General features: G+C 46.3%; 1 long non-coding RNA gene across 1 annotated transcript in view; it reads left to right on the top strand.

Moving 5' to 3' along the window:
* Nucleotides 1-21,269, top strand: part of LOC309621381 — a 161,838-nt gene that overhangs the window by 129,663 nt on the left and 10,906 nt on the right. The window contains exon 2 of the long non-coding RNA XR_014239978.1: nt 17,574-17,623. This is a non-coding gene — a long non-coding RNA (uncharacterized lncRNA). The remainder of the gene's footprint in view (nt 1-17,573; nt 17,624-21,269) is intronic.

Raw genomic sequence — 21,269 nt, forward strand, 5'->3', positions numbered from 1 at the left:
CATTGTGATGACATGGTTCATGGAGCATTGTGATGACAGGTGTCATGTGGAATTGTGATGAGAGCGGTCATATAGAATTGTGATTAAAGGTATCAGGGAGGACTCTGATAACAGGGGCCGTGGAGCACTGTGATGACAGTGGTCATCTAGAATTGTGATGAAATATACCAGGGAGCATTGTGATGACAGGGGTCATGGATCACCGCAATTATAGAGGCCATGGAGCATTGTGAATACAAAGATCATGGAGCATTGAGATGACAGGGGTCACGGATCATTGTGATGACAAGGGTCCTGGAACCTTGTGATGACACGGTTCATGGAGCATTGTGATGACAAGGTTCTTCAAGCATTGTGATGACACGGGCATGGAGCATTATGATGACAAGAGTTCTGGAGCATTGTGATGACAAGGGTATGGAGCACTATGATTACAGGGGACCAGGAGCATTGTGATTACATGGGCAGTGAATATTGTGATGACAGGGGTCATGGAGCACTGTGATGACTAGTGTCATGGAACATTGTGATGACAGGGATCATGGAGCATTGTGATGAGAGGGGCCTTAGAGCATTATGATGATAGGCGTCATGGGGCATTGTGATGACAGCGGTCTTGGAGCATTGTGATGAAAGGGATCATGGAGCAATGTGCTTACAGGAGCCATGGAGCATTGTGAATGCATAGGCCATGGAGCAATGAAATGACAGGGGTCAAGGAGCATTGTGATGTAAGTTGTCATGGAGCATTGTGATGACAAGTGTCCATGAACATTGTGATGACATGGTTCATGGAGCATTGTGATGACAAGTGCCATGGCGAATTGTGATGACAGGTGTCATGGGGCATTGTGATGACAGTGGTCATGTAGAATTGTAATGAAAGGTATCATGGAGGACTCTGACGACAGGGGCCGTGGAGCACTGTGATGACAGTGGTCATCTAGAATTGTGATGAAATATACCAGGGAGCATTGTGATGACAGGGGTCATGGATCACCGCAATTATAGGGGCCAGGGAGCATTGTGAATACAAAGATCATGGAGCATTGAGATGACAGGGGTCATGGATCATTGTGATGACAAGGGTCCTAGAACCTTGTGATGACACGGTTCATGGAGCATTGTGATGACAAGGTTCTTCAAGCATTGTGATGACACGGGCATGGAGCATTATGATGACAAGAGTTCTGGAGCATTGTGATGAAAAGGGTATGGAGCACTGTGATTACAGGAGACCAGGAGCATTGTGATTACATGGGCAGTGAATATTGTGATGACAGGGGTTCATGGAGCACTGTGATGACAAGTGTCATGGAACATTGTGATGACAGGGTTCATGGAGCATTGTGATGAGAGGGGCCTTGGAGCATTATGATGATAGGCGTCATGGGGTATTGTGATGAGAGTGGTCATAGAACATCGTGATGAAAGGGATCATGGAGCAATGTGATTACAGGGGCCATGGAGCATTTTGAATGCATAGGCCATGGAGCAGTGTGATGACAGAGGTCATGGATCATTGTGATGACAAGTGTCCTGGACCATTGTGATGACACGGGTCATGGAGCATTGTGATGGCAAGGGCCATGGCGAATTGTGATGACATGTGTCTTGGGGCATTGTGATGACAGTGGTCATCTAGAATTGTGATAAAAGGTATCATGGAGCACGGTGATGACAGGGGCCATGGAGTATTGTAATGACAAGGCCATGGAACATTGTGATGACAAGTATCATGGAGCTTTGTGATGACACGAGCATTCATCATTATGATGACAAGAGTTCTGGAGCATTGTGATGACAAGGGCATGGAGCATTGTGATTACAGGGTCATGGAGCATTGTGATGACAACTGTCATGGAACATTGTGATGACAGGGTTCATGGAGCATTGTGATTAAAGGGGCCATGGAGCATTTTGATGACAAGGGCAGGCGAACATTTTGATTACATTGGTAATGGAGCATTGTGATGACATGGGCAGGGAACATTGTGAAGACAGGTGTAATGGAACATTGTGATTACAGGGGACATGGAGCATTTTGATGACATGGGCAGACAACATTGTGATGACAGGTGTCATGGAGCATTGTGATGACAATTGTCATGGAACGTTGTGCTGACAGGGATCATGGAGCATTGTGATGAGACGGTCATTGGAGCATTGTGATGACAGGCGTACTGGAGCCTTCTGAGGAAAGGTGTCATGAGTCATTGTGATTACAGCGATCATGGAACATTGTGATGACAGTGGTCATGGAGCATTGTAATGACAGGGGCCATGGAGCATTGTGATGACAGGGGTCATGGGGCATTGTGATGACAGTGGTCATGGAGCATTGTGATGAAAGGGGTCATGGAGCACTGTGATCACAGGGGCCATGTATAATTGTGATGACAAAGGCCATGGAGCATTGTGATGACAGTTGTCATGGAGCATTGTGTTGAAAGGGGCATGGAGCATTGTGACGACAATGGTCATGGAGCATTGTGATGACTGGTATCATGGAGCATTGTTCTGAAAGAGGTCATGGGGCAGTGTAATGCCAAGTATCATGGAGGATGTGATGAAAGGAGTCATGGAGCATTGTGATTAAATGGATCATGAGGCATTTTGATGACAAGAGTCATGGAACATTGTGATGACAGGGCTAATGGAGCATTGTGATGACAAGGGCTATGGAGCATTGTGATGAATGGGGTCATGGGGCATGGTGATGACAGTGGTCATGGAGCATTGTGATGACAAAGACCACGGAGCATTGTGATGACAGGTGTCATGCAGCATTGTGATGAAAGGGGTCATGGATCACTACGATGACATGGGTAATGGAGCATTGTGATGATACGGGCATGGAGCATTGTGATGACAGGGGTCATGCAGCATTGTGATGACAGGGGCCATGCAGCATTTTGATGACATGGGCATGGAGCATAGTGATGACAAGAGTTCTGGAGCATTTTGATGACGAGGGCATGGATCATTTTGATGACAGGGGCCATGAAGCATTGAGATGACAAGGGAATGGAGCATTGTGATGAAAGCGGTCCTGGAGAATTGTGAGGAAACAGGTCATGGATTATTGTGATGGAAGGGTTCCTGGAGCATTCTGATGACAAGTGCCATGGAGCATTTTAATGAAAGGGGTACTGGAGCATTGTACAGAAATGGTTCATGGATCATCGTGATTACACGGATCATGGAATATTGTGATGACAAGGGTTTCAGAGCATTGCGACGACAGGGGTCATGGAGCATTGTAATAGCAGGGGTGATGGGGCATTGTGATGACAGGGGCATGGAGCATTGTGATGACAGAAGTCATAGAATATTGTGATGACAAGGGCCATGGAGCATTGTCATGAAAGGTCTTATCTGGCATTGTGATGAGAGTGGTCATGGAGCATTGTGATAAAAGTTGTCCTGAAGCACTGTTATTACAGGGGCCATGTAGAATTTTGATGACAAAGGCCATGGAGCATTGTGATGACAGGCATCATGGAGCAATTTGATGAAAGTGGTCATGGAGCATTGTGATGAAATGCGCCATGGAACATTGTGAAGACAAGTGTCCTGGAGCATTGTGATGACAAGGGCCATGGCCAATTCTGATGACAGGTGTCATGGAGCATTGTGATGACAGTGGTCATCTATCATTATGATGAAAGGTATCACGGAGCACTGTGATGACAGGGGCCATGGAGCATTGTGATGACACGGGCATGGAGCATTATGATGAGAAGTGATCTGGAGCATTGCGATGACAAGGGTATGGAGCATTGTGATTACAGGGACCATGGAGCATTGTGAATGCATAGGCCATGGAGCAATGAAATGACAGGGGTCAAGGAGCATTGTGATGTAAGTTGTCATGGAGCATTGTCATGACTATTGTCCATGAACATTGTGATGACATGGTTCATGGAGCATTGTGATGACAAGTGCCATGGCGAATTGTGATGACAGGTGTCATGCGGCATTGTGATGACAGTGGTCATGTAGAATTGTAATGAACGGTATCATGGAGGACTCTGACGACAGGGGCCGTGGAGCACTGTGATGACAGTGGTCATCTAGAATTGTGATGAAATATACCAGGGAGCATTGTGATGACAGGGGTCATGGATCACCACAATTATAGGGGCCAGGGAGCATTGTGAATACAAAGATCATGGAGCATTGAGATGACAGGGGTCATGGATCATTGTGATGACAAGGGTCCTGGAACCTTGTGATGACACGGTTCATGGAGCATTGTGATGACAAGGTTCTTCAAGCATTGTGATGACACGGGCATGGAGCATTATGATGACAAGAGTTCTGGAGCATTGTGATGAAAAGGGTATGGAGCACTGTGATTACAGGGGACCAGGAGCATTGTGATTACATGGGCAGTGAATATTGTGATGACAGGGGTTCATGGAGCACTGTGATGACAAGTGTCATGGAACATTGTGATGACAGGGTTCATGGAGCATTGTGATGAGAGGGGCCTTGGAGCATTATGATGATAGGCGTCATGGGGTATCGTGATGAGAGTGGTCATAGAACATTGTGATGAAAGGGATCATGGAGCAATGTGATTACAGGGGCCATGGAGCATTTTGAATGCATAGTCCATGGAGCAGTGTGATGACAGGGGTCATGGAGCATTGTGATGAATGTGGTCATAGTTCATTGTGATGATAAGTGTCCAGGAACATTGTGATGACATGGATCATGGAGCATTGTGATGACAAGGGCCATGGCGAATTGTGATGACAGGTGTCATGGGGCATTGTGATGACAGTGGTCATCGAGAATTATGAGGAAAGGTAACATGGAGCACTGTGATAACAGGGGCCATGGAGCATTGTGATGACAAAGGCCATGGAGCATTTTGATGACTAGTGTCATGGAACATTGTGATGAGACGGGCATGGAGCATTATGATGCCAAGAGTTCTGGAGCATTGCGTTGACAAGGGCATGGAGCATTGTGATGACAAGGGCCATGGCCAATTCTGATGACAGGTGTCATCGGGCATTGTGATGACAGAGGTTATCTAGCATTGTGATGAAAGGTACAATGGATCAATGTGATAACAGGGGCCATGGAGCATTGTGATGATAAAGGCCATGGAGCATTTTAATGAAAAGTGTCATGGAGAATTGTGATGAGACGGGCATGGAGCATTATGATGACAAGAGTTCTGGAGCATTGCGTTGACAAGGGAATGGAGCATTGTGATTACAGGGACCATGGAGGTTAGTGATGACATCTGTCATGGAACATTGTGCTGACAGGGGCCATGGAGCATTGTGATGACAGGTATAATGTGGCATTGTAATGACAGTGGTCATAGAGCATTGTGATGAAATGGATCATGGAGCAATGTGATTACAGGGACCATGTAGCATTGCGAATGCATAGGCTATGGAGCATTGTGATGACAGGAGTCAAGGAGCATTGTGATGTAAGTGGTCATGGATCATTGTGATGACAAGTGTCCTGGACCATTGTGATGACACGGGTCATGGAGCATTGTGATGGCAAGGGCCATGGCGAATTGTTATGACATGTGTCTTGGGGCATTGTGATGACAGTGGTCATCTAGAATTGTGATAAAAGGTATCATGGAGCACTGTGATGACAGGGGCCATGGAGTATTGTAATGACAAGGCAATGGAACATTGTGATGACAAGTATCATGGAGCTTTGTGATGACACGAGCATTCATCATTATGATGACAAGAGTTCTGGAGCATTGTGATGACAAGGGCATGGAGCATTGTGATTACAGGGTCATGGAGCATTGTGATGACAACTGTCATGGAACATTGTGATGACAGGGTTCATGGAGCATTGTGATGACAAGTGCGATGGCGAATTGTGATGACAGGTGTCATGGGGCATTGTGTTGAAAGGGGCATGGAGCATTGTGACGACAATGGTCATGGAGCATTGTGATGACTGGTATCATGGAGCATTGTTCTGAAAAAGGTCATGGGGCAGTGTAATGACAAGTATCATGGAAGATGTGATGAAAGGAGTCATGGAGCATTGTGATTAAATGGATCATGAGGCATTTTGATGACAAGAGTCATGGAACATTGTGATGACAGGGCTAATGGAGCATTGTGATGACAAGGGCTATGGAGCATTGTGATGACAGGTGTCATGCAGCATTGTGATGAAAGGGGTCATGGATCACTACGATGACATGTGTAATGGAGCATTGTGATGATATGGACATGGAGCATTGTGATAACAGGGGCCAGGGAGCATTGAGATGACAAGAGCAGGGAACATTCTGATGACAGCAGTCTTGTATCATTGTGATGATACCTGTCATGGAACATTGTGCTGACAGGGGCTATAGAGCAATGTGATGACAGGTGTCATGTGGCATTGTGATGACAGTGGTCATAGAGCATTGTGATGAAAAGGATCATGGAGCAATGTGATTACAGGGGCCATGGAGCATTGTGAATACATAGGCCATGGAGCATTGTGATGACAGGGGTCAAGGAGCATTGTGATGAAAGTGGACATGGAGCACTGTGATGACACGGGCATGCAGCATTATGATGACAAGAGTTCTGGAGCATTGTGATGAAAAGGGTATGGAGCATTGTGATTACAGGGGACCAGGAGCATTGTGATTACATGGGCAGTGAATATTGTGATGACAGGGGTTCATGGAGCACTGTGATGACAAGTGTCATGGAACATTGTGATGACAGGGTTCATGGAGCATTGTGATGAGAGGGGCCTTGGAGCATTATGATGATAGGCGTCATGGGGTATTGTGATGAGAGTGGTCATAGAACATCGTGATGAAAGAGATCATGGAGCAATGTGATTACAGGGGCCATGGAGCATTTTGAATGCATAGGCCATGGAGCAGTGTGATGACAGGGGTCATGGATCATTGTGATGAAAAGTGTCCTGGACCATTGTGATGACACGGGTCATGGAGCATTGTGATGGCAAGGGCCATGGCGAATTGTGATGACATGTGTCTTGGGGCATTGTGATGACAGTGGTCATCTAGAATTGTGATAAAAGGTATCATGGAGCACTGTGATGACAGGGGCCATGGAGTATTGTAATGACAAGGCCATGGAACATTGTGATGACAAGTATCATGGAGCTTTGTGATGACACGAGCATTCATCATTATGATGACAAGAGTTCTGGAGCATTGTGATGACAAGGGCATGGAGCATTGTGATTACAGGGTCATGGAGCATTGTGATGACAACTGTCATGGAACATTGTGATGACAGGGTTCATGGAGCATTGTGATTAAAGGGGCCATGGAGCATTTTGATGACAAGGGCAGGCGAACTTTTTGATTACATTCGTAATGGAGCATTGTGATGACATGGGCAGGGAACATTGTGAAGACACGTGTAATGGAACATTGTGATTACAGGGGACATGGAGCATTTTGATGACATGGGCAGGCAACATTGTGATGACAGGTGTCATGGAGCATTGTGATGACAATTGTCATGGAACGTTGTGCTGACAGGGATCATGGAGCATTGTGATGAGACGGTCATTGGAGCATTGTGATGACAGGCGTACTGGAGCCTTCTGAGGAAAGGTGTCATGAGTCATTGTGATTACAGCGATCATGGAACATTGTGATGACAGTGGTCATGGAGCATTGTAATGACAGGGGCCATGGAGCATTGTGATGACAGGGGTCATGGGGCATTGTGATGACAGTGGTCATGGAGCATTGTGATGAAAGGGGTCATGGAGCACTGTGATCACAGGGGCCATGTATAATTGTGATGACAAAGGCCATGGAGCATTGTGATGACAGTTGTCATGGAGCATTGTGTTGAAAGGGGCATGGAGCATTGTGACGACAATGGTCATGGAGCATTGTGATGACTGGTATCATGGAGCATTGTTCTGAAAGAGGTCATGGGGCAGTGTAATGCCAAGTATCATGGAGGATGTGATGAAAGGAGTCATGGAGCATTGTGATTAAATGGATCATGAGGCATTTTGATGACAATAGTCATGGAACATTGTGATGACAGCGCTAATGGAGCATTGTGATGACAAGGGCTATGGAGCATTGTGATGAATGGGGTCATGGGGCATGGTGATGACAGTGGTCATGGAGCATTGTGATGACAAAGACCACGGAGCATTGTGATGACAGGTGTCATGCAGCATTGTGATGTAAGGGGTCATGGATCACTACGATGACATGGGTAATGGAGCATTGTGATGATACGGGCATGGAGCATTGTGATGACAGGGGTCATGCAGCATTGTGATGACAGGGGCCATGCAGCATTTTGATGACATGGGCATGGAGCATAGTGATGACAAGAGTTCTGGAGCATTTTGATGACGAGGGCATGGATCATTGTGATGACAGGGGCCATGAAGCATTGAGATGACAAGGGAATGGAGCATTGTGATGAAAGCGGTCCTGGAGAATTGTGAGGAAACGGGTCATGGATTATTGTGATGGAAGGGTTCCTGGAGCATTCTGATGACAAGTGCCATGGAGCATTTTAATGAAAGGGGTACTGGAGCATTGTACAGAAATGGTTCATGGATCATCGTGATTACACGGATCATGGAATATTGTGATGACAAGGGTTTCAGAGCATTGCGACGACAGGGGTCATGGAGCATTGTAATAGCAGGGGTGATGGGGCATTGTGATGACAGGGCCATGGAGCATTGTGATGACAGAAGTCATAGAATATTGTGATGACAAGGGCCATGGAGCATTGTCATGAAAGGTCTTATCTGGCATTGTGATGAGAGTGGTCATGGAGCATTGTGATAAAAGTTGTCCTGAAGCACTGTTATTACAGGGGCCATGTAGAATTTTGATGACAAAGGCCATGGAGCATTGTGATGACAGGCATCATGGAGCAATTTGATGAAAGTGGTCATGGAGCATTGTGATGAAATGCGCCATGGAACATTGTGAAGACAAGTGTCCTGGAGCATTGTGATGACAAGGGCCATGGCCAATTCTGATGACAGGTGTCATGGAGCATTGTGATGACAGTGGTCATCTATCATTATGATGAAAGGTATCACGGAGCACTGTGATGACAGGGGCCATGGAGCATTGTGATGACACGGGCATGGAGCATTATGATGAGAAGTGATCTGGAGCATTGCGATGACAAGGGTATGGAGCATTGTGATTACAGGGACCATGGAGCATTGTGAATGCATAGGTCATGGAGCAATGAAATGACAGGAGTCAAGGAGCATTGTGATGTAAGTTGTCATGGAGCATTGTCATGACTATTGTCCATGAACATTGTGATGACATGGTTCATGGAGCATTGTGATGACAAGTGCCATGGCGAATTGTGATGACAGGTGTCATGCGGCATTGTGATGACAGGGGCCATGCAGCATTTTGATGACATGGGCATGGAGCATAGTGATGACAAGAGTTCTGGAGCATTTTGATGACGAGGGCATGGATCATTTTGATGACAGGGGCAAGGGAGCATTGAGATGACAAGAGCAGGGAACATTCTGATGACAGCAGTCTTGTATCATTGTGATGATACCTGTCATGGAACATTGTGCTGACAGGGGCTATAGAGCATTGTGATGACAGGTGTCATGTGGCATTGTGATGACAGTGGTCATAGAGCATTGTGATGAAAAGGATCATGGAGCAATGTGATTACAGGGGCCATGGAGCATTGTGAATACATAGGCCATGGAGCATTGTGATGACAGGGGTCAAGGAGCATTGTGATGAAAGTGGACATGGAGCACTGTGATGACACGGGCATGCAGCATTATGATGACAAGAGTTCTGGAGCATTGTGATGAAAAGGGTATGGAGCATTGTGATTACAGGGGACCAGGAGCATTGTGATTACATGGGCAGTGAATATTGTGATGACAGGGGTCATGGAGCACTGTGATGACTAGTGTCATGGAACATTGTGATGAGAGGGATCATGGAGCACTGTGATGAGAGGGGCCTTGGAGCATTATGATGATAGGCGTCATGGGGCATTGTGATGACAGCGGTCTTGGAGCATTGTGATGAAAGGGATCATGGAGCAATGTGATTACAGGGGCCATGGAGCATTGTGAATGCATAGGCCATGGAGCAATGAAATGACAGGGGTCAAGGAGCATTGTGATGTAAGTTGTCATGGAGCATTGTGATGACAAGTGTCCATGAACATTGTGATGACATGGTTCATGGAGCTTTGTGATGACAAGTGCCATGGCGAATTGTGATGACAGGTGTCATGGGGCATTGTGATGACAGTGGTCATGTAGAATTGTAATGAAAGGTATCATGGAGGACTCTGACGACAGGGGCCGTGGAGCACTGTGATGACAGTGGTCATCTAGAATTGTGATGAAATATACCAGGGAGCATTGTGATGACAGGGGTCATGGATCACCGCAATTATAGGGGCCAGGGAGCATTGTGAATACAAAGATCATGGAGCATTGAGATGACAGGGGTCATGGATCATTGTGATGACAAGGGTCCTGGAACCTTGTGATGACACGGTTCATGGAGCATTGTGATGACAAGGTTCTTCAAGCATTGTGATGACACGGGCATGGAGCATTATGATGACAAGAGTTCTGGAGCATTGTGATGAAAAGGGTATGGAGCACTGTGATTACAGGAGACCAGGAGCATTGTGATTACATGGGCAGTGAATATTGTGATGACAGGGGTTCATGGAGCACTGTGATGACAAGTGTCATGGAACATTGTGATGACAGGGTTCATGGAGCATTGTGATGAGAGGGGCCTTGGAGCATTATGATGATACGCGTCATGGGGCCTTGTGATGACAGCGGTCTTGGAGCATTGTGATGAAAGGGATCATGGAGCAATGTGATTACAGGGGCCATGGAGCATTTTGAATGCATAGGCCATGGAGCAGTGTGATGACAGGGGTCATGGAGCATTGTGATGAATGTGGTCATAGTTCATTGTGATGATAAGTGTCCAGGAACATTGTGATGACATGGATCATGGAGCATTGTGATGACAAGGGCCATGGCGAATTGTGATGACAGGTGTCATGGGGCATTGTGATGACAGTGGTCATCTAGAATTGTGATGAAAGGTAACATGGAGCACTGTGATAACAGGGGCCATGGAGCATTGTGATGACAAAGGCCATGGAGCATTTTGATGACAAGTGTCATGGAGCATTGTGATGAGACGGGCATGGAGCATTATGATGCCCAGAGTTCTGGAGCATTGTGGTGACAAGGGCATGGAGCATTGTGATGACAAGGGCCATGGCCAATTCTGATGACAGGTGTCATCGGGCATTGTGATGACAGAGGTTATCTAGCATTGTGATGAAAGGTACAATGGATCAATGTGATAACAGGGGCCATGGAGCATTGTGATGATAAAGGCCATGGAGCATTTTAATGAAAAGTGTCATGGAGAATTGTGATGAGACGGGCATGGAGCATTATGATGACAAGAGTTCTGGAGCATTGCGTTGACAAGGGAATGGAGCATTGTGATTACAGGGACCATGGAGGATAGTGGTGACATCTGTCATGGAACATTGTGATGACAGTGGTCATGGAGCATTGTAATGACAGGGGCCATGGAGCATTGTGATGACAGGGGTCATGGGGCATTGTGATGACAGTGGTCATGGAGCATTGTGATGAAAGGGGTCATGGAGCACTGTGATCACAGGGGCCATGTATAATTGTGATGACAAAGACCATGGAGCATTGTGATGACAGTTGTCATGGAGCATTGTGTTGAAAGGGGCATGGAGCATTGTGACGACAATGGTCATGGAGCATTGTGATGACTGGTATCATGGAGCATTGTTCTGAAAAAGGTCATGGGGCAGTGTAATGACAAGTATCATGGAGGATGTGATGAAAGGAGTCATGGAGCATTGTGATTAAATGGATCATGAGGCATTTTGATGACAAGAGTCATGGAACATTGTGATGACAGGGCTAATGGAGCATTGTGATGACAAGGGCTATGGAGCATTGTGATGACAGGTGTCATGGAGCATTGTGATGAAAGGGGTCATGGATCACATCGATGACATGGGTAATGGAGCATTGTGATGATATGAGCATGGAGCATTGTGATGACAGGAGCCAGGGAGCATTGAGAATGACAAGGGCAGGGAACATTGTGATGACAGCAGTCATGGATCATTGTGATGATACCTGTCATGGAACATTGTGCTGACAGGGGCTATAGAGCATTGTGATGACAGGTGTCATGTGGCATTGTGATGACAGTGGTCATAGAGCATTGTGATGAAAGTGGTCATGGAGAACTGTGATGACAAGGGAATGGAGCATTATGATGACAAGAGTTCTGGAGCATTGTGATGACAAGGGTATGGAGCATTGTGATTACAGGGGACCAGGAGCATTGTGATTACATGGGCAGTGAATATTGTGATGACAGGGGTCATGGAGCACTGTGATGACTAGTGTCATGGAACATTGTGATGACAGGGATCATGGAGCATTGTGATGAGAGGGGCCTTGGAGCATTATGATGATAGGCGTCATGGGGCATTGTGATGACAGCGGTCTTGGAGTATTGTGATGAAAGGGATCATGGAGCAATGTGATTACAGGAGCCATGGAGCATTGTGAATGCATAGGCCATGGAGCAATGGAATGACAGGTGTCAAGGAGCATTGTGATGTAAGTTGTCATGGAGCATTGTGATGACTCTTGTCCATGAACATTGTGATGACATGGTTCATGGAGCATTGTGATGACAGGTGTCATGTGGAATTGTGATGAGAGCGGTCATATAGAATTGTGATTAAAGGTATCAGGGAGGACTCTGATAACAGGGGCCGTGGAGCACTGTGATGACAGTGGTCATCTAGAATTGTGATGAAATATACCAGGGAGCATTGTGATGACAGGGGTCATGGATCACCGCAATTATAGAGGCCATGGAGCATTGTGAATACAAAGATCATGGAGCATTGAGATGACAGGGGTCACGGATCATTGTGATGACAAGGGTCCTGGAACCTTGTGATGACACGGTTCATGGAGCATTGTGATGACAAGGTTCTTCAAGCATTGTGATGACACGGGCATGGAGCATTATGATGACAAGAGTTCTGGAGCATTGTGATGACAAGGGTATGGAGCACTATGATTACAGGGGACCAGGAGCATTGTGATTACATGGGCAGTGAATATTGTGATGACAGGGGTCATGGAGCACTGTGATGACTAGTGTCATGGAACATTGTGATGACAGGGATCATGGAGCATTGTGATGAGAGGGGCCTTAGAGCATTATGATGATAGGCGTCATGGGGCATTGTGATGACAGCGGTCTTGGAGCATTGTTATGAAAGGGATCATGGAGCAATGTGCTTACAGGAGCCATGGAGCATTGTGAATGCATAGGCCATGGAGCAATGAAATGACAGGGGTCAAGGAGCATTGTGATGTAAGTTGTCATGGAGCATTGTGATGACAAGTGTCCATGAACATTGTGATGACATGGTTCATGGAGCATTGTGATGACAAGTGCCATGGCGAATTGTGATGACAGGTGTCATGGGGCATTGTGATGACAGTGGTCATGTAGAATTGTAATGAAAGGTATCATGGAGGACTCTGACGACAGGGGCCGTGGAGCACTGTGATGACAGTGGTCATCTAGAATTGTGATGAAATATACCAGGGAGCATTGTGATGACAGGGGTCATGGATCACCGCAATTATAGGGGCCAGGGAGCATTGTGAATACAAAGATCATGGAGCATTGAGATGACAGGGGTCATGGATCATTGTGATGACAAGGGTCCTAGAACCTTGTGATGACACGGTTCATGGAGCATTGTGATGACAAGGTTCTTCAAGCATTGTGATGACACGGGCATGGAGCATTATGATGACAAGAGTTCTGGAGCATTGTGATGAAAAGGGTATGGAGCACTGTGATTACAGGAGACCAGGAGCATTGTGATTACATGGGCAGTGAATATTGTGATGACAGGGGTTCATGGAGCACTGTGATGACAAGTGTCATGGAACATTGTGATGACAGGGTTCATGGAGCATTGTGATGAGAGGGGCCTTGGAGCATTATGATGATAGGCGTCATGGGGTATTGTGATGAGAGTGGTCATAGAACATCGTGATGAAAGGGATCATGGAGCAATGTGATTACAGGGGCCATGGAGCATTTTGAATGCATAGGCCATGGAGCAGTGTGATGACAGAGGTCATGGATCATTGTGATGACAAGTGTCCTGGACCATTGTGATGACACGGGTCATGGAGCATTGTGATGGCAAGGGCCATGGCGAATTGTGATGACATGTGTCTTGGGGCATTGTGATGACAGTGGTCATCTAGAATTGTGATAAAAGGTATCATGGAGCACTGTGATGACAGGGGCCATGGAGTATTGTAATGACAAGGCCATGGAACATTGTGATGACAAGTATCATGGAGCTTTGTGATGACACGAGCATTCATCATTATGATGACAAGAGTTCTGGAGCATTGTGATGACAAGGGCATGGAGCATTGTGATTACAGGGTCATGGAGCATTGTGATGACAACTGTCATGGAACATTGTGATGACAGGGTTCATGGAGCATTGTGATTAAAGGGGCCATGGAGCATTTTGATGACAAGGGCAGGCGAACATTTTGATTACATTGGTAATGGAGCATTGTGATGACATGGGCAGGGAACATTGTGAAGACAGGTGTAATGGAACATTGTGATTACAGGGGACATGGAGCATTTTGATGACATGGGCAGGCAACATTGTGATGACAGGTGTCATGGAGCATTGTGATGACAATTGTCATGGAACGTTGTGCTGACAGGGATCATGGAGCATTGTGATGAGACGGTCATTGGAGCATTGTGATGACAGGCGTACTGGAGCCTTCTGAGGAAAGGTGTCATGAGTCATTGTGATTACAGCGATCATGGAACATTGTGATGACAGTGGTCATGGAGCATTGTAATGACAGGGGCCATGGAGCATTGTGATGACAGGGGTCATGGGGCATTGTGATGACAGTGGTCATGGAGCATTGTGATGAAAGGGGTCATGGAGCACTGTGATCACAGGGGCCATGTATAATTGTGATGACAAAGGCCATGGAGCATTGTGATGACAGTTGTCATGGAGCATTGTGTTGAAAGGGGCATGGAGCATTGTGACGACAATGGTCATGGAGCATTGTGATGACTGGTATCATGGAGCATTGTTCTGAAAGAGGTCATGGGGCAGTGTAATGCCAAGTATCATGGAGGATGTGATGAAAGGAGTCATGGAGCATTGTGATTAAATGGATCATGAGGCATTTTGATGACAAGAGTCATGGAACATTGTGATGACAGGGCTAATGGAGCATTGTGATGACAAGGGCTATGGAGCATTGTGATGAATGGGGTCATGGGGCATGGTGATGACAGTGGTCATGGAGCATTGTGATGACAAAGACCACGGAGCATTGTGATGACAGGTGTCATGCAGCATTGTGATGAAAAGGGTCATGGATCACTACGATGACATGGGTAATGGAGCATTGTGATGATACGGGCATGGAGCATTGTGATGACAGGGGTCATGCAGCATTGTGATGACAGGGGCCATGCAGCATTTTGATGACATGGGCATGGAGCATAGTGATGACAAGAGTTCTGGAGCATTTTGATGACGAGGGCATGGATCATTTTGATGACAGGGGCCATGAAGCATTGAGATGACAAGGGAATGGAGCATTGTGATGAAAGCGGTCCTGGAGAATTGTGAGGAAACGGGTCATGGATTATTGTGATGGAAGGGTTCCTGGAGCATTCTGATGACAAGTGCCATGGAGCATTTTAATGAAAGGGGTACTGGAGCATTGTACAGAAATGGTTCATGGATCATCGTGATTACACGGATCATGGAATATTGTGATGACAAGGGTTTCAGAGCATTGCGACGACAGGGGTCATGGAGCATTGTAATAGCAGGGGTGATGGGGCATTGTGATGACAGGGGCATGGAGCATTGTGATGACAGAAGTCATAGAATATTGTGATGACAAGGGCCATGGAGCATTGTCATGAAAGGTCTTATCTGGCATTGTGATGAGAGTGGTCATGGAGCATTGTGATAAAAGTTGTCCTGAAGCACTGTTATTACAGGGGCCATGTAGAATTTTGATGACAAAGGCCATGGAGCATTGTGATGACAGGCATCATGGAGCAATTTGATGAAAGTGGTCATGGAGCATTGTGATGAAATGCGCCATGGAACATTGTGAAGACAAGTGTCCTGGAGCATTGTGATGACAAGGGCCATGGCCAATTCTGATGACAGGTGTCATGGAGCATTGTGATGACAGTGGTCATCTATCATTATGATGAAAGGTATCACGGAGCACTGTGATGACAGGGGCCATGGAGCATTGTGATGACACGGGCATGGAGCATTATGATGAGAAGTGATCTGGAGCATTGCGATGACAAGGGTATGGAGCATTGTGATTACAGGGACCATGGAGCATTGTGAATGCATAGGCCATGGAGCAATGAAATGACAGGGGTCAAGGAGCATTGTGATGTAAGTTGTCATGGAGCATTGTCATGACTATTGTCCATGAACATTGTGATGACATGGTTCATGGAGCATTGTGATGACAAGTGCCATGGCGAATTGTGATGACAGGTGTCATGCGGCATTGTGATGACAGTGGTCATGTAGAATTGTAATGAACGGTATCATGGAGGACTCTGACGACAGGGGCCGTGGAGCACTGTGATGACAGTGGTCATCTAGAATTGTGATGAAATATACCAGGGAGCATTGTGATGACAGGGGTCATGGATCACCGCAATTATAGGGGCCAGGGAGCATTGTGAATACAAAGATCATGGAGCATTGAGATGACAGGGGTCATGGATCATTGTGATGACAAGGGTCCTGGAACCTTGTGATGACACGGTTCATGGAGCATTGTGATGACAAGGTTCTTCAAGCATTGTGATGACACGGGCATGGAGCATTATGATGACAAGAGTTCTGGAGCATTGTGATGAAAAGGGTATGGAGCACTGTGATTACAGGGGACCAGGAGCATTGTGATTACATGGGCAGTGAATATTGTGATGACAGGGGTTCATGGAGCACTGTGATGACAAGTGTCATGGAACATTGTGATGACAGGGTTCATGGAGCATTGTGATGAGAGGGGCCTTGGAGCATTATGATGATAGGCGTCATGGGGTATCGTGATGAGAGTGGTCATAGAACATTGTGATGAAAGGGATCATGGAGCAATGTGATTACAGGGGCCATGGAGCATTTTGAATGCATAGTCCATGGAGCAGTGTGATGACAGGGGTCATGGAGCATTGTGATGAATGTGGTCATAGTTCATTGTGATGATAAGTGTCCAGGAACATTGTGATGACATGGATCATGGAGCATTGTGATGACAAGGGCCATGGCGAATTGTGATGACAGGTGTCATGGGGCATTGTGATGACAGTGGTCATCGAGAATTATGAGGAAAGGTAACATGGAGCACTGTGATAACAGGGGCCATGGAGCATTGTGATGACAACGGCCATGGAGCATTTTGATGACAAGTGTCATGGAGCATTGTGATGAGACGGGCATGGAGCATTATGATGCCAAGAGTTCTGGAGCATTGCGTTGACAAGGGCATGGAGCATTGTGATGACAAGGGCCATGGCCAATTCTGATGACAGGGGTCATCGGGCATTGTGATGACAGAGGTTATCTAGCATTGTGATGAAAGGTACAATGGATCAATGTGATAACAGGGGCCATGGAGCATTGTGATGATAAAGGCCATGGAGCATTTTAATGAAAAGTGTCATGGAGAATTGTGATGAGACGGGCATGGAGCATTATGATGACAAGAGTTCTGGAGCATTGCGTTGACAAGGGAATGGAGCATTGTGATTACAGGGACCATGGAGGATAGTGATGACATCTGTCATGGAACATTGTGCTGACAGGGGCCATGGAGCATTGTGATGACAGGTATAATGTGGCATTGTAATGACAGTGGTCATAGAGCATTGTGATGAAATGGATCATGGAGCAATGTGATTACAGGGACCATGTAGCATTGCGAATGCATAGGCTATGGAGCATTGTGATGACAGGAGTCAAGGAGCATTGTGATGTAAGTGGTCATGGATCATTGTGATGACAAGTGTCCTGGACCATTGTGATGACACGGGTCATGGAGCATTGTGATGGCAAGGGCCATGGCGAATTGTTATGACATGTGTCTTGGGGCATTGTGATGACAGTGGTCATCTAGAATTGTGATAAAAGGTATCATGGAGCACTGTGATGACAGGGGCCATGGAGTATTGTAATGACAAGGCAATGGAACATTGTGATGACAAGTATCATGGAGCTTTGTGATGACACGAGCATTCATCATTATGATGACAAGAGTTCTGGAGCATTGTGATGACAAGGGCATGGAGCATTGTGATTACAGGGTCATGGAGCATTGTGATGACAACTGTCATGGAACATTGTGATGACAGTGTTCATGGAGCATTGTGATGACAAGTGCGATGGCGAATTGTGATGACAAGTGTCATGGGGCATTGTGTTGAAAGGGGCATGGAGCATTGTGACGACAATGGTCATGGAGCATTGTGATGACTGGTATCATGGAGCATTGTTCTGAAAAAGGTCATGGGGCAGTGTAATGACAAGTATCATGGAGGATGTGATGAAAGGAGTCATGGAGCATTGTGATTAAATGGATCATGAGGCATTTTGATGACAAGAGTCATGGAACATTGTGATGACAGGGCTAATGGAGCATTGTGATGACAAGGGCTATGGAGCATTGTGATGACAGGTGTCATGCAGCATTGTGATGAAAGGGGTCATGGATCACTACGATGACATGTGTAATGGAGCATTGTGATGATATGGACATGGAGCATTGTGATAACAGGGGCCAGGGAGCATTGAGATGACAAGAGCAGGGAACATTCTGATGACAGCAGTCTTGTATCATTGTGATGATACCTGTCATGGAACATTGTGCTGACAGGGGCTATAGAGCAATGTGATGACTGGTGTCATGTGGCATTGTGATGACAGTGGTCATAGAGCATTGTGATGAAAAGGATCATGGAGCAATGTGATTACAGGGGCCATGGAGCATTGTGAATACATAGGCCATGGAGCATTGTGATGACAGGGGTCAAGGAGCATTGTGATGAAAGTGGACATGGAGCACTGTGATGACACAGGCATGCAGCATTATGATGACAAGAGTTCTGGAGCATTGTGATGAAAAGGGTATGGAGCATTGTGATTACAGGGGACCAGGAGCATTGTGATTACATGGGCAGTGAATATTGTGATGACAGGGGTCATGGAGCACTGTGATGACTAGTGTCATGGAACATTGTGATGAGAGGGATCATGGAGCACTGTGATGAGAGGGGCCTTGGAGCATTATGATGATAGGCGTCATGGGGCATTGTGATGACAGCGGTCTTGGAGCATTGTGATGAAAGGGATCATGGAGCAATGTGATTACAGGGGCCATGGAGCATTGTGAATGCATAGGCCATGGAGCAATGAAATGACAGGGGTCAAGGAGCATTGTGATGTAAGTTGTCATGGAGCATTGTGATGACAAGTGTCCATGAACATTGTGATGACATGGTTCATGGAGCTTTGTGATGACAAGTGCCATGGCGAATTGTGATGACAGATGTCATGGGGCATTGTGATGACAGTGGTCATGTAGAATTGTAATGAAAGGTATCATGGAGGACTCTGACGACAGGGGCCGTGGAGCACTGTGATGACAGTGGTCATCTAGAATTGTGATGAAATATACCAGGGAGCATTGTGATGACAGGGGTCATGGATCACCGCAATTATAGGGGCCAGGGAGCATTGTGAATACAAAGATCATGGAGCATTGAGATGACAGGGGTCATGGATCATTGTGATGACAAGGGTCCTGGAACCTTGTGATGACACGGTTCATGGAGCATTGTGATGACAAGGTTCTTCAAGCATTGTGATGACACGGGCATGGAGCATTATGATGACAAGAGTTCTGGAGCATTGTGATGAAAAGGGTATGGAGCACTGTGATTACAGGAGACCAGGAGCATTGTGATTACATGGGCAGTGAATATTGTGATGACAGGGGTTCATGGAGCACTGTGATGACAAGTGTCATGGAACATTGTGATGACAGGGTTCATGGAGCATTGTGATGAGAGGGGCCTTGGAGCATTATGATGATACGCGTCATGGGGCCTTGTGATGACAGCGGTCTTGGAGCATTGTGATGAAAGGGATCATGGAGCAATGTGATTACAGGGGCCATGGAGCATTTTGAATGCATAGGCCATGGAGCAGTGTGATGACAGGGGTCATGGAGCATTGTGATGAATGTGGTCATAGTTCATTGTGTTGATAAGTGTCCAGGAACATTGTGATGACATGGATCATGGAGCATTGTGATGACAAGGGCCATGGCGAATTGTGATGACAGGTGTCATGGGGCCTTGTGATGACAGTGGTCATCTAGAATTGTGATGAAAGGTAACATGGAGCACTGTGATAACAGGGGCCATGGAGCATTGTGATGACAAAGGCCATGGAGCATTTTGATGACAAGTGTCATGGAGCATTGTGATGAGACGGGCATGGAGCATTATGATGCCCAGAGTTCTGGAGCATTGTGGTGACAAGGGCATGGAGCATTGTGATGACAAGGGCCATGGCCAATTCTGATGACAGGTGTCATCGGGCATTGTGATGACAGAGGTTATCTAGCATTGTGATGAAAGGTACAATGGATCAATGTGATAACAGGGGCCATGGAGCATTGTGATGATAAAGACCATGGAGCATTTTAATGAAAAGTGTCATGGAGAATTGTGATGAGACGGGCATGGAGCATTATGATGACAAGAGTTCTGGAGCATTGCGTTGACAAGGGAATGGAGCATTGTGATTACAGGGACCATGGAGGATAGTGGTGACATCTGTCATGGAACATTGTGATGACAGTGGTCATGGAGCATTGTAATGACAGGGGCCATGGAGCATTGTGATGACAGGGGTCATGGGGCATTGTGATGACAGTGGTCATGGAGCATTGTGATGAAAGGGGTCATGGAGCACTGTGATCACAGGGGCCATGTATAATTGTGATGACAAAGACCATGGAGCATTGTGATGACAGTTGTCATGGAGCATTGT

The sequence above is a fragment of the Balaenoptera borealis genome (assembly GCF_965194805.1).
Source record: "Balaenoptera borealis genome assembly, contig: HAP1_SCAFFOLD_371, whole genome shotgun sequence".
Classification (NCBI taxonomy): domain Eukaryota; kingdom Metazoa; phylum Chordata; class Mammalia; order Artiodactyla; family Balaenopteridae; genus Balaenoptera; species Balaenoptera borealis.